This window comes from Malaclemys terrapin, chromosome 1 (genome assembly GCF_027887155.1).
Source record: "Malaclemys terrapin pileata isolate rMalTer1 chromosome 1, rMalTer1.hap1, whole genome shotgun sequence".
NCBI classification, from domain to species: domain Eukaryota; kingdom Metazoa; phylum Chordata; order Testudines; family Emydidae; genus Malaclemys; species Malaclemys terrapin.
Window position 1 is genome coordinate 216293085 of NC_071505.1, and position 12985 is coordinate 216306069.

The 12985-nt window shown below is 47.0% G+C and overlaps 1 protein-coding gene across 10 annotated transcripts in view; it reads right to left on the reverse strand.

The window, feature by feature from the left end:
• REPS2 (RALBP1 associated Eps domain containing 2) overlaps positions 1-12985 on the reverse strand; it is a 138307-nt gene that overhangs the window by 112368 nt on the left and 12954 nt on the right. Inside the window, exon 2 of one of the 10 annotated variants that reach the window (XM_054006985.1) lies at positions 894-940. The exons of the other annotated variants lie outside the window; for them this stretch is intronic. The gene's annotated coding sequence lies outside the window, so the exon portion shown is untranslated. The remainder of the gene's footprint in view (positions 1-893; positions 941-12985) is intronic. 10 annotated transcript variants of the gene reach the window in all.

A 12985-nucleotide genomic window follows, 5' to 3' on the forward strand; every position in this document is an offset into this window, starting at 1 on the left:
AGGAATATGGAAATTATTATTTGCTTGTAGCTTCCTAGGGAAATAGGCATGGGAAAAATTGTGACAATTATAAACATTCCACTGAGGAGCAAACCATGCAAAATGCCACAAAATAATGCAGAAGAGCTTGATACCAAAAATGACTTGTTAGAAAATGCTTAATGAATCCCAAAATAACTTACAATAAATAAACCAATGACTGTGAATTTTTAGACTCATTTTTATATATATTTTTATTTTTATAATGGAGATATCCTGTCTCCTAGAACTGGAAAGGACCTTGAAGGTCATCGAGTCCAGCCCCCTGCCTTCACTAGCAGGACCAAGTACTGATTTTGCCCCAGATCCCTAAGTGGCCCCCTCAAGGATTGAACTTACAACCCAGGGTTTAGCAGGCCAATGCTCAAACCGAGCTATCCCTCTCCCCCTTAATTATTGCTTAATTAAATAACTGACTTAACCTTAGGTCTAAAAGGAACAAGTGAAGGATATCCAAAATAAATAAATACAATTTTTAATGGAAGATACTTGTATTTTCCACCTCCTTTACAATCTCTGTCATAACAATCTCTCCAATATTTGGGCACTGTACCTTAGCTCCTAATTATTTTTAAATCGCTTATGATTGCTTTCATAACAATACATCTCACAACACTCACAATCCTTGGCTCCATCAGATAGTGTTACAATGCCAATATAAAGTAATTAAAATAAAGGAATCCATACATTTCCCCCACACACACACATTTTTACAGAAAATAAAATAGTAATGAGGTACCACACTCATGATGATTATAGGTCAGTAGTACAAGAACAATTAATTTGTACTGCATAACAATACAAGACTTTTTAACTGGTTAAAAAAATTGGGAGAATATCCAGATAGTACTGACCTCAGAAATCTTGACACCGTGCAGAGGAAGTTCATTTTCTACAAAAGCTATGAAAAGGATTAGACTCAGATTTAGGCCAGAACAAGATTTACATTCCATATGGATCCAAATCTATAATATGACACACAGATGGGAGCACAGAGTATACAAAAGCTTATTCAGCAAACTGGAGTACAGAGTAAAATCAAGTTTTCAAAGGAACAGACTGGAAGATAATAAAGCAAAACATTTAAGCCTAACAAGTTTCTGTTAAAAAAATCGATTAAACATTGCATAACAAAACCATTTTCACAGTAACTGTCTGTTTTCCATAGTATAAATCTTGATAGGCATGAAAAACAGCAACTGTCTACATTATTTTTCCCCCCAATAAGCTTTAGCATTTGGCTCATTATTCAAAGAGTGCCCAAGAAATGGTTCACTTCAACAATGGATGAACATTTATTATTACTTCACTCCATGAAAGAAGAGCTAGCTTTGCAAAACAGTGCCAACATTTTCAGCCATAATCCTTTGAAAGTTGGCCCGTGATAACAAAGTCAAGTATGTTTGCCCTGGATTGAAACAAAGGTTGGTTTTGGGGGCAAACAGCATATGTGACTACATGAGAGAAACTGTCAGAAACTGATGTAATCCTTTTATTTTTTTTAAACCGGAATAAAAAAAAAAATACAATCTGGTAAAACTTACCAGATGTTCCATTGTTTTACTAGCTGTGTGTGACCTACAAGTTAAAATCTGCATATGTGGAAATTAAAATGCTTTCATGAACACAAGATCAGCCTTTTTAGATCAAAGACACAGGCTCAATTCTGCAAAGACTTATGCACATGCCTATCTTTATACACTGTGGATGAAATCCTGGCTTAGTTGATGTCAAAAGCAAAACTCCCATTGACTTCAATGGTGCCAGAATTTCACTCACAATGTTTAAAGCTATGCACGTGCATAAGCTTTTGCAGGATCCTGGTCATAGTTTGTAGGATTCGAGTGTGGTGTTTCATAAACTGAAACCAGGATAATTTCTTACCCACAAGTGCAATTTCATGTTTCTTGTAAGCAAGTTTCCCTTTTAAATTACTTTAGTAAGATTCATTGCCAAAATAACCAAAAATGTAGGACATGAACTGACAGGTCCCAACATTATCATCAGTGAAAAGCAGACAATGTGCTTCAAATGCTCCATAAATGAGAGACTAATTTTAATGCCTATCTTCAAAGACACTCCATGTTGCATTGAATAGGAAAGCATTTCTCTTCAAAATAACTTTAGCTGTACCACTGAAAAACATACACACACACCCCACAAAATCCTTGCCTACCTTACTAGCTTTGTTGTAAACAAATAATGTGATGGCACATATGCACCAGTTTATTCACTATTTAATACTGAGATGTAAGGGGCTTAGTCATCTCTATTCAATTTTCTGATCTAATTACTGCACAATTCAGAAAATAAGGCAAAAAAGCCATTCAACATTCCAGTGCTACTTGAACATCTTCCACATCCTTACATATTGTAGACACAAGCAATAGCTTAACTTCCATTGTTCACAAAGCAGATCTGGCCACACCAAATAAACTATTCAAATTTATCAGTTATTAAACACTATGAATATTCAAGGCACTAATATATCAAACACTGATGGCATATGGGTCAGAGGAGGAAGAGGATTACAAAAAAGAGCTAGTCAATTTCATTTGTTACTAAGGGCATATCTTCACTGCAGAATTAACTTGAGTGTTGCCTCTAACTTAAGTTCCATCCACACACAAAATCCCTTAACTACAGTGTGGCACTGCTTTGAACTCGGGCTCGTCTGTCAGGAGGTATAGGCCATAGCTCAAATTAGCTAACACAACCGCTCCGTGCAGTTTAAGTGTTACTTCTCAGTATGGCTGCTCTCACCCCAAGTAGGCTAACCTGAGCTTAAATAACTGAGTTAACTCTGCAGGAAAAACAGTATTTTTTTTTTAAATGGGAAATTTCAAAACAAAAATATTTGTTTTGTTCTGTATGAAATTTTCATTTCAGATGTCAACAGACAAAATATTTTGAAATTTTGTTTTTTCCTCCCTTTCCTCACTGAATGCTAGAGAATTAATGATGTCTAGGTATCTTTTTCACTTTTTCTGTTTTCCTTTTTTCGTCTATAACTTTTCAAAACTTTCCCAACTTTGGAAAACTTACAAGGTGGCAAATGGGAAAATGGCACACTAACTTTGCCACTCTGCAATAAAAAGAAAGATAGAGAATAGTGGTGATGGTGCAGGAACTGGACATTATTTTATTATTTATTCATTTAGTAGCAAGGAGGAAGAAAAAAAATGAGAAGCAAAACAAAAATCCAAGAGCCAATATTTCAATTTTCAAAATCTGAAACAAATCAAAATTTGTATTCAAAATCCAAAACAAAAATTTCAGTTTACTTTAAAATTTCCTCCCTCCCCCTCCCTCCTACAGCCCTCCAAAAAAAACAAAACTAAACATTTGGAATGAGAATTTTTCATTCCGGATTTTTTTTGCACCAAAAAAAAGTTTGTTGACCCGCTCCAGTAACAACATACCACTGGAAGCTTTAGGCGGTCATGGATAAAGAACAGCTTGTTGAAGGTGAATCCAAGCAAGACAGAAATATGCTGGTGGGCAGAGAAAAGCACTTTGAAGAGTGTGTAGCCATGATGCAGTCTCTTTTGATTAAAGGTACACAGCTACAATTGGTCAATTCAGTCTATAGTTCAGGAGTGTTCCCAGATGCTGATGCTAAGCTATCATATAACTGCATGTGAGAGTAATGCGTTCTACTGCCCCTGGCTGACTGGGAGACTCCATCCCATCCTGGTAACTGACGAGTTGGCCTCATTTACACATGCCTTCTTCTCCTCCTGTCTCAACTACAGTAATGCAACATACCTGGACATGAAGCCATTAACCCTTAGGAAACTCCAACTAGTACAGAATACTGTAGCATATCTCCTCACGAACACTGGCTACCACAAGCACATCAAACCTGTCCTCTGCTCTGTACATTGGCTTCCTATAAAATACTTCCTATAATATACTAATGCTAAGTGAAGTTCATGGTTTCAGTCCTTATCTTCCAGGTGCTTAACGTACTAGATCAAAAGAACACCTAAAACTCTGGGATAAAGCCCATGGTTAACAACTCTGGAACAATGGAACTTTTTATCATAACAGTAGTCTCTGCAGATAAAGCTAGTCTGTGCAGGAGACAGAGCTTTCTCGGGAACTGGTCCCAGAAAGAGGAATGATCTCCCACAGGAACTAAGGCCCACCACAAACTTCTCCACCTTCTGCTCCAAGTACACAGTGCTCGACCTAACTTTAACATAAGCACAGAGCAGCGTATACATTATAATGCAACACAGTCCACTCCACACACACTTCTCCCCCTGGGGAGAGGAGAGAATGAACTACATATGAAAGATGTGAGTCACCTTGCATATTCATAGATAAGGTCAAAAGTGATCAGTGCGATCATCTAGTCTGACCTCCTACATAACACAGGCCACAGAACTTCCCTGAATTTTCCTGTTTAAACTAAAGTATATCTTTTAGGAAATATCCAATCTTGATTTTAAAAATTGCCAGGGGTGGCCACAACCCTAGATAAGTTGTTCCACTGGTTAATTATCCTCCCTGTTAAAAATTTGTGCTTTCTTTCCACTCTAAATTTGTCTAGCTTCAGTTTCCAGCCCTTGGACCTTATTATACCTGCTATACAGAAGAGCCCATTATCAATTTTTTGTTCCTCATGTAGGTGCTTATAAACTGTGATGAAGTTGCCCCCTAATTTTCTTTGTTCAGATAAACAGATTGAGCTCTTTGATTTTAGCACTATAAGGCATGTTTTCTAATCCTTTAATCATTCTGGTGGCTCTTCTCCAAACCTCTCCAATTTATCAACTTCCTTGAATTGTGGACACCAGAACTGGACACAGTATTCCAGCAGAGGTTGAACCAGTGCCAAATACAGAGGTAAAATAACCTCTCTACTCCTACTTGAGACTCCTCTGTTCATGCATCCCAGAATTGCATTAGCCCTTTTGGCCACAGCATCACACTGGGAACTCATGTTTGGCTGATTATCCACCATGACATCCAAATCTTTTTCAGAGTCATTTCTTCCCAAGATAGAGTAACCCGTGCTACAGGTATGGCAATGGACTGATGCAACTCCCCAGCAAATTCCTTTGCTAAAGGTGGGGCCAGCAATGGAGCAGATCTGAGTGAAGTAGCTATCAGAACTGCCAGGCAGCCAGCTGAGGCGGAAGCAGATGCAGACTGGAACGGGGTATGGCTAGCATGAAGACAGGCATGGGCTAGAGCCAGCTGGAGCACTAGCAAGAGCCAGAGCAAGAACAATCTGTTGAAATTACTGACAATGGGAGTGTTCCTGGCCAGGTAGTGACACTGAGCAGTCCTGAGAGACTGCTTCCCTTAGGAGCCTATATACCTGCTTTGGGGTCACCCAGTTGAGTCCTCACCTATGGACTGGCTGAACCCTGGTTGAATGGCATGGGCCCTATCACAAGACCCAGGGCCGGCTCTAGGATTTTTGCCGCCCAAAGCAAAAACAATTTTGGCTGCCCCCCCCGTTATTTAATTACCCCACCCCCGACCCCCCCTCAACTCCGCCCCTTCCCCAAATCCCCAGCCCTGCCTCCTCTCCCCAAGCTCTCAAGCCTAGGAGGGAGAGAGGGAAGGGAAGAAGCGGCGCCGCGCCGCGGCCACTCGGAGTCTCCCCCTCCCTCCCAGGCTCTCAAGCCTGGGACGGAGGGGGAGCAGCAGCGCGCGAAACGGCCACTCGGGATCTCCCCCTCCCTCCCAGGTTTGAGAGCCTGGGAGGGAGTGGGAGACCCCAAGCCTCCGCGGCGCACGAAACAGCTGATTCGCGCGCCGCTGCTCCCCCGACCTCCCAGGTTTGAGAGCCTGGGAGGGAGGGCGAGTAGCGGCGCGTGAATCAGCTGTTTCACGCGCCGTGGCAGCAGCAGCGGAGGTGAGCTAGGGCGGCCAGGGCACATTTTTAGCGGCGGCATTCTGATGCCGGCCATGCCGCCCCTAAAAATGTTCCGCCCCAAGCACCAGCTTGTTTTGCTGGTGCCTAGAGCCGGCCCTGACAAGACCTGCGCCTCTGACGATTGATCAAACTCTCTGGCTCAGGGATGACTCGTCAGGTTTAAGCAGGGTCAGGGTAACTTGGGTTTAGACATGCTCAGAGGTATCTCATCACAGGATGGCCAGACCAACTGACAAAGGCCAGGAGAGGGGACAAACTTATGGTTCACTGGTCTTTTCCCAATCCTCACTACCAACCATGGCATTGATGTCTTCTGCACATGGGTTTTCCATGCATGAAGATCCCTTTGGGCTGGAAAAGCAGGAAAGAGGGAGTTAATGCTGCAGTGAAGGGACTGATAATGCAAGGTCAATAAGCTATGAAGACCAACTGCTTTCTTTATTCTTCCCTTGGTCTCGCCTCTTAGCCACACAGAGCACAGTTCCATTGCAGCAGCCTTGGGAAAGCAGCTACATGTCAGTATTAACTAGCTGCCTTTCTTCTCCATTGGCCCTTGTAAAGGGGAACCAATAGTGCCCTATTACACATTTGCTCTCATTACATAGGAACATGTAGGATCTCACTGATGCATTACAAACAGGGCTTTCAAAGTAAGTTGACAACTTCTCGGGTGGAGGGCTTTCTGCTTTCACAGAGAACCTGCTGTACCAGACTGGAGCAGGCCTTCTCTCTAGATTCAACCATGCAACAGCCAAGCTGCGAGGTGGCGAGAGGTACGGTTTGGGTGCAGGAGCCGACCGTTATCCTGCGAGAGTAGGTCTGGTGGCTGGGAAATGGCCACAGGGCTGCCCTGGCCAGGTCCATGAACATGCCAAACCAATGCTGGCGAGGCCACACCAGGGCGATCATAATGACCCAGGCCTTGTCCCTCTTGAGTTTTGAGAGGACTTTGCTGATGAGCAAAATTGGCGGGAAGGCATACATCAGGTCCCCTGACCATGACAGGAGAAAGGCATCGGAAAGTGAGCCTCTGCTGAGGCCTTAGAGAGAGCAGAACTGATGACACTTTCTGTTGTGCCTGGTGGCGAACAGATCCACTCGGGGAGCTCCCCACTTCTGGAAGAGCACTCTGACGACCGCCGAATGGAGGGATCACTTATGGTGAGAGAAGAAGGACCTGCTGAGGCGATCTGCCAGCATGTTCCAGACACTAGGAAGGCGCGAAGCTTCCAGGTGAATTGCATGCTGAATGCAGAAGTCCCACAGACGGAGGGCCTCCTGGTAAAGAGCTGACGAACGCGCTCCTCCCACCTACTGACATAGAACATGGAGGCCATGTTGTCTGTCAACACCTACACCACTTCCAGTTGGGGAAGGAAGACATCGCAAGCCAGATGGATGGCCCTGAGCTCCCTGATGTTTATATGTAATGCAAGCTCTCTCGAGACCATAACCCTTGAGTCTGCAGCATAGCGAGATGTGCTCCCCAACCGGGGTCGGACACATCCGAAATCAGGGAGACCGTGAGTCACAGGCTCACAAACGGCACTCTTTCCAACACCAACATTGCATTGGACCACCACTGCAGAGAGGTGACCCTTGTGATTACCTTGTCTAGGTGATGTCTGTCCGGGGAGTAGACCAACACCAGCCACATCTGGAGGGGACACAGCCTGAATCTTGCATGGTGGACAACATACGTGCATGCTGCCATGTGACCCAACAGTCTGAGACAGACCCGGCCCATGGTGAGCGGATGTGCGGTGACGCTGGCAATCAGGTCTGACATTACCCTGAACCTGGCCTCTGGGAGAAATGCTCTGGCTTGGGTAGTGTCGAGTACTGCTCCGATAAACTCTATCCATTGGACCACGATTAATGTTTATTTTTGTTCATTTATCAGCAGGCCCAAAGCGTTACAAGTGGCTTGCAGCATCTCAACACTGCGCTGGACCTGGATCAGCCCTTGATGAGCCAGTTGTCGAGCTACGGGTAAATCTGGACACCCAGATGTCTGAGGTAGGCCGCCACCATTGACATGCATTTCATAAGCACCCTTGGCACCATTGCTAGGCCAAAAGGGAGCACTGCAAATTGGTAGTAGGCAGTCCCAACTACAAGACGTAGGAACTGTCTGAGACTGGAATATCAATATGTGAAAGTACACATCTTTCAGATCGAGGGTGGCGTACCAGTCTCTCTGATCCAGGCCAAGGATACTATGCAGAACTTCAACTTCTTGAGATATTTGTTGACGCTCCACGGGTCAAGTATGGGACACAGACCCCCCTTTGGCTTTTGAGATCAAAAAATAGAGGGAGTAAAACTCTTTCCCCCTCAAATGCAGTGGGACTTCCTCCACAGCTCCCACATGCAGAAGGCCCTGCACCTCCTGAATGAGCAGATGCTTGTGAGAAGGGTCCCTGAAGAGAGACAGGAAGGGGGGCTGAGGGGCTGCTACTGTGCTGAGGACCCACTGGTCCGATGTTATAGCAGCCCAGGAAGGGAGGAAGAGTGACAGATGGTTGGAAAATAACAGGGGAGCAGGATCCAGGACACACGCTGGAAGGTCGCCTTCAAGCACACCCTCTAAATATCTGCTTGTTACCCAGTTGGTTACAGGTGGAGCTTGAGAGAGCAGAGGATGACAGCTGATGGCCTTACCAGCACTTATAGCCCTTGTCCTTTTTGCGGAAGGGCTCCGATCGAGGTTGGCTCCTGAACCTGTGGGGCTTTTGCAGCTTAAACCACTTCCTCACCAGCCCTGGTATATAAAGGCCCAGAGAGTGCAAGGTAGCCCTAGTGTCTTTCAGGCCATGTAATTTACTGTCCGTTTGTTCGGAAAACAATGCCAGGTCATCGAATGGGAGGTCCTGGATGGATTGTTGAGCCTCTGTTGATAGGCCTGACGACTGCAACCAGAACGCCCGCCTCATCGCCATGGTCCAGGCCACAGAGTCTGCCACATCTAAGGCCACTTGGAGGGCTCCCCTGGCTACCACTCTGCCCTCATCGAGGATAGCCAGGAATTCCTTCCTGGATTCCTCTGACAGTGAATCTGTGAACTTGGCCACGGACAACCAAATGTTAAAATCATAAGGGCCAAGTAAGGCCTGATGGTTGGCCACTCTCAGCTGAAGGCTGGATGTAGAATAAATTTTTCTACCAAAGAGATCGAGCCTCTTTGCCGCCTTGTTCTTAGGCATCGATCCCGGTTGGCACTGTCTATCGCACTCTTTGGCTGCCGACACAACCAGTGAGCTTGGGGCAGGGTGGGTATAAAGATAATCATACCCCTTAGCGGGGATGTAGTATTTTCTTTCTGCCCACTTGGAGATGGGGGGCAGTGAGGAAAGTGTCTGCCATAATTTTCACCACTCCCTCGTGCATCGGCAATGCCACCTTGGAGGGGGCTGCTATACTCAGCACATCGAACAGGGAGTCTGAGGGCTCCACCAGTTCCTCGGTTTCCAGCTCCAGGTGTGAGGCGACCCTCTTCAAAAGCGCCTGGCATCATCCTGGGGAACAGAGTAAGAGGGCCATGCTATCGCCTCATCGAGCAAAGATGATGAGGAGGCAGGTACAGGGGGGTCTGCCAACTCCGCTGATTCTGCTATGGGAGTCTCAGCCGTGGCTGGCCGGCCCTGGGGAGCCTGCTCTGACTCCATGTCTGAGTCAGGTGGCAGACGGGAGACTGTCGCTGATCACCTGTCAGATGCCCGAGGCTGACCTATGCCCCCGTGACAGGTGGAGAAATCCCTAGGGGTTCCACAGTTGCCAGGGGCAGGTCACTGGCCTTGGGGCCATGCTGCCACTGATGGCCCAGCAGGGAATGCCAATGCCCCCGATGGGTGGCTTTGGCCTGCAGGCAGGATCTCCTCCCTGCTGTTCGAGCCCAAAGAGGCAGAGACTTGTCTGGGGGACCAGGACAGTACCGAGGCCACCTGTCTACCCCGATCCCGTCGGCTGTGGCTGTAGACCTCCATTGAGGACCTGTACGGGGGTGATGTCTCTCAGTGCTGCGCCCCTGTTAACCAGTGACAGCGTTCGGTGGATCGGCGATGGTACCCCAGAAATCGATGCCTTATGCTTAGAAAGCGGTGCTGCTCCGTAGATCGGGAATGGGAGCGGGAAGATAGACATGTCAGAGACTATTGATGCGCACACGGTGAACCATACCGATGATTTGGCAACCGGTGAGGGGGCTCCCGGGACCGGCATCTCTACCCTCCAGAACCATGCCGTGAGCTGAGAGAGCGGCTCGGGAGCTCCTGGCACGGGGCTCTGGGGCCGTACCTCTGCGGGTCTGTGCCAGAACGCTGGCAATCGACGCCTAGAGCCCGAGGAATGCTGCCTAGAGTCTGGGGCCACGCTGAGAAATCTGGCAGGCAAGCCAATCGGCGTCTGGGGGCTGGTGGCGCTGTTCAGGTGAGCGCTGACGCGACACCCCCTGCGGTGAGGAACAGTGCCGCACTGATGGGACCTCTGGAAGAATCCCAAGCCTCGAATGGGGCACCTCAGCGGCTGGCGTGGGTGACACTGGAAGGGAAAGTATGTCTTTAGCGGCCTGAAAGGCCTCTGGCATGAACTGCACCGCCAGGTGCCAAGTGCCTCTGCCGCTTCCTGGGGTGGCGGGCGGGCCTTGAAGTTTGGTCAATCGCTCCGTGGGAGTTGGAGTCCAGAGGGGAAGAGCTGCCCCATGCAGGTCTTTGCTCTCCTCCAGCTCTCTCTTTCCCTTTATCTGACGTAGGGGAACATCCCCTCCTGGCCTTTCTTTGTTTTTAGCTGCTACCAGGGATGGGGATTGATGCCAGTAGCGCACTCCGCACCGAGGCCGCAGTGCTAGGAGCAGAGTCTGATCTTGTTGGCTGCAATGCTGGTGCGAGGGCCGACTCCATAAGGAGAGCTTGGAGATGAAGGTCCTGCTCTTTTTTTGGTCTGCGATCTGAAGCTCTTGCAAATGCGACACTTGTCGCCCACGTGGGTTTCCCCTAAACACTTCAGACGGCTTCTATGGGGATCACTGACTGGCATGGGTTTCTTGCAACAGTCACAAGGTTTGAGGCCCAGGGACTGGGGCATGCACCGTCCCTAGGCTAAGTCCCGTTCAGAACTATCAAACTTATTAACTCTAACAGTAGGGGAACTATAACTATAAAATTTTTTAAGAACTATATACAAAAACTAAACTAAACTAAACACAGTTGAGAGAAGTAAGCTTGCCAAGGCAAAGAGACGTTACAGCACTGTCACTAGATCATACACAATCTCACTTCTGGACCATACTTGGAGGCAAAGTCTACAGCTCTCCTGAGTCCTGTCAGACCCTCCTCAGCTAGATGACAGCCACTAGAGCTGGGTCTGGAACTTTCCAATGAAATGATATTCCAAGAGAAAATCAAATTTCAGCAAAATCTAAATTTTTCATGGGAAAATTTCTATTTTGCTGGGGTTTTTTTATTTCCCTTCAGGAAAACTAAACTGAAATTTTTCATTTCAGGTCAGTCTGAGATTAAATTAAGGTGCTGCAGAACCTCGTGGGAGTGAGTACTTCATGCCCCCATCCTCTTCTGTGTGCTGGACTCCTCAGCCAGACTATTTCTACCATGATGCACCAAGGTCTCCCTCTGACCAAGCTGCATCATGGAAATCACATGGACTATGACTAAGGCTGCATTTTAGTCACGAGTATTTTTAGTAAAAGTCATGGACAGGTCACGGGCAGTAAACAAAAATTCACCGCCTGTGACCTATCCATGACTTTTACTATATACCACTAATTAAAACTTGGGCGGGGGGCCACGGGTGCTCTGGTGGGGGCGGTCGGGCACCATGGGTGCTGGGGGAGGTGGCCCGCTGCTGTTGGGGGGAGGGGGGAGCACGGACCCTGCTGCTGGGGTGGGGGAGGGTTGGCGGGGCTGGCAGGGGCTCCCTACCTGGCTCCGCATCCCTGCAGCTCCTAGGAGGCAGAGGGACCAGGGGGCTCGTCCGCGTGCTGCTCCCCTCCTGCCACAAGCGCCGACAGGAACGGCAGCCAATGGGAGCTGCAGGGGCGGGGAGCTGCGGTCACAGACAGCGCAGAGCCCCCTGGCCCCTCTGCCCCCTAGGAGCTGCAGGGCCATGCCAGGGTGAGCTGGGGAGCCCCTCACTCTGAGGTAAGTGCCCCCCCCCCTGCACACCCCAACCCCCCACCCTTAGCCCCCTCTCACACACCCAAACTGCTGCTGCTGGTTCAGGTGCTGCTCAGCTCAGGCAGACCCTGAGCCAGCACCAGCTGCTACAGAAGTCACGGAGGTCACAGAATGTCACGGAATCTGTGACCTCTGTGACAAACTCGCAGCCTTAACTATGACTGGGGCACAAAAGGATACCTGCTACCACAAGTTAAAAACAAATAAATACATCAGTGTATTTCCCATTCCCTTAATTTTTCTCAGTAAAAAGTGTTTCTTTCTTCACTATTTACCCTCATGGCATTTCCAAGTTGTGAACTCTAGCTCTTAAATATTCCCTACATCAGTCCTATTTATCATATTTAGCTTATTTCCTACAATTAGTTCCCTAATAGTCTCCTTCTAGGGCAAGTTGCTGTTAAAGTTTTTTCCTCAAAGTATTTATGAAATAAATCTAGCAATGCCTCTAATATATTTGCCTCCTTCAGTTTTGGATGGTTATCTTAATCAATATCCCAGTAATTCAAGTCTCCTTTGTTGAAAGTTCTGGATTTTCAGGACTGAAGAAGTTGTCAAAATGTTTCTTAAATGAAAACAAGCAGTTCCAATGCAATAACTTTATTTCACACAGGTTTGTGCAGAAGATACTTAGCTTTTCCCCTTCCTGGACCTTCTACAGTATTAGCTTTGGTTTTAACCAATATATTACCTTGAGAAGCAGCTCTCTCCTAAATTCTTCTCTTCCCCATCACTAAACTAAAATCCAGCAAGGTCATTTTCATATCAGCCAATCTATTTGCTCTTGTGTTGAAACGCATCCCTTTGACATCCAAACAGTGGTTCCACTGACTAAATAAATCATTTATTCACCCTAAAC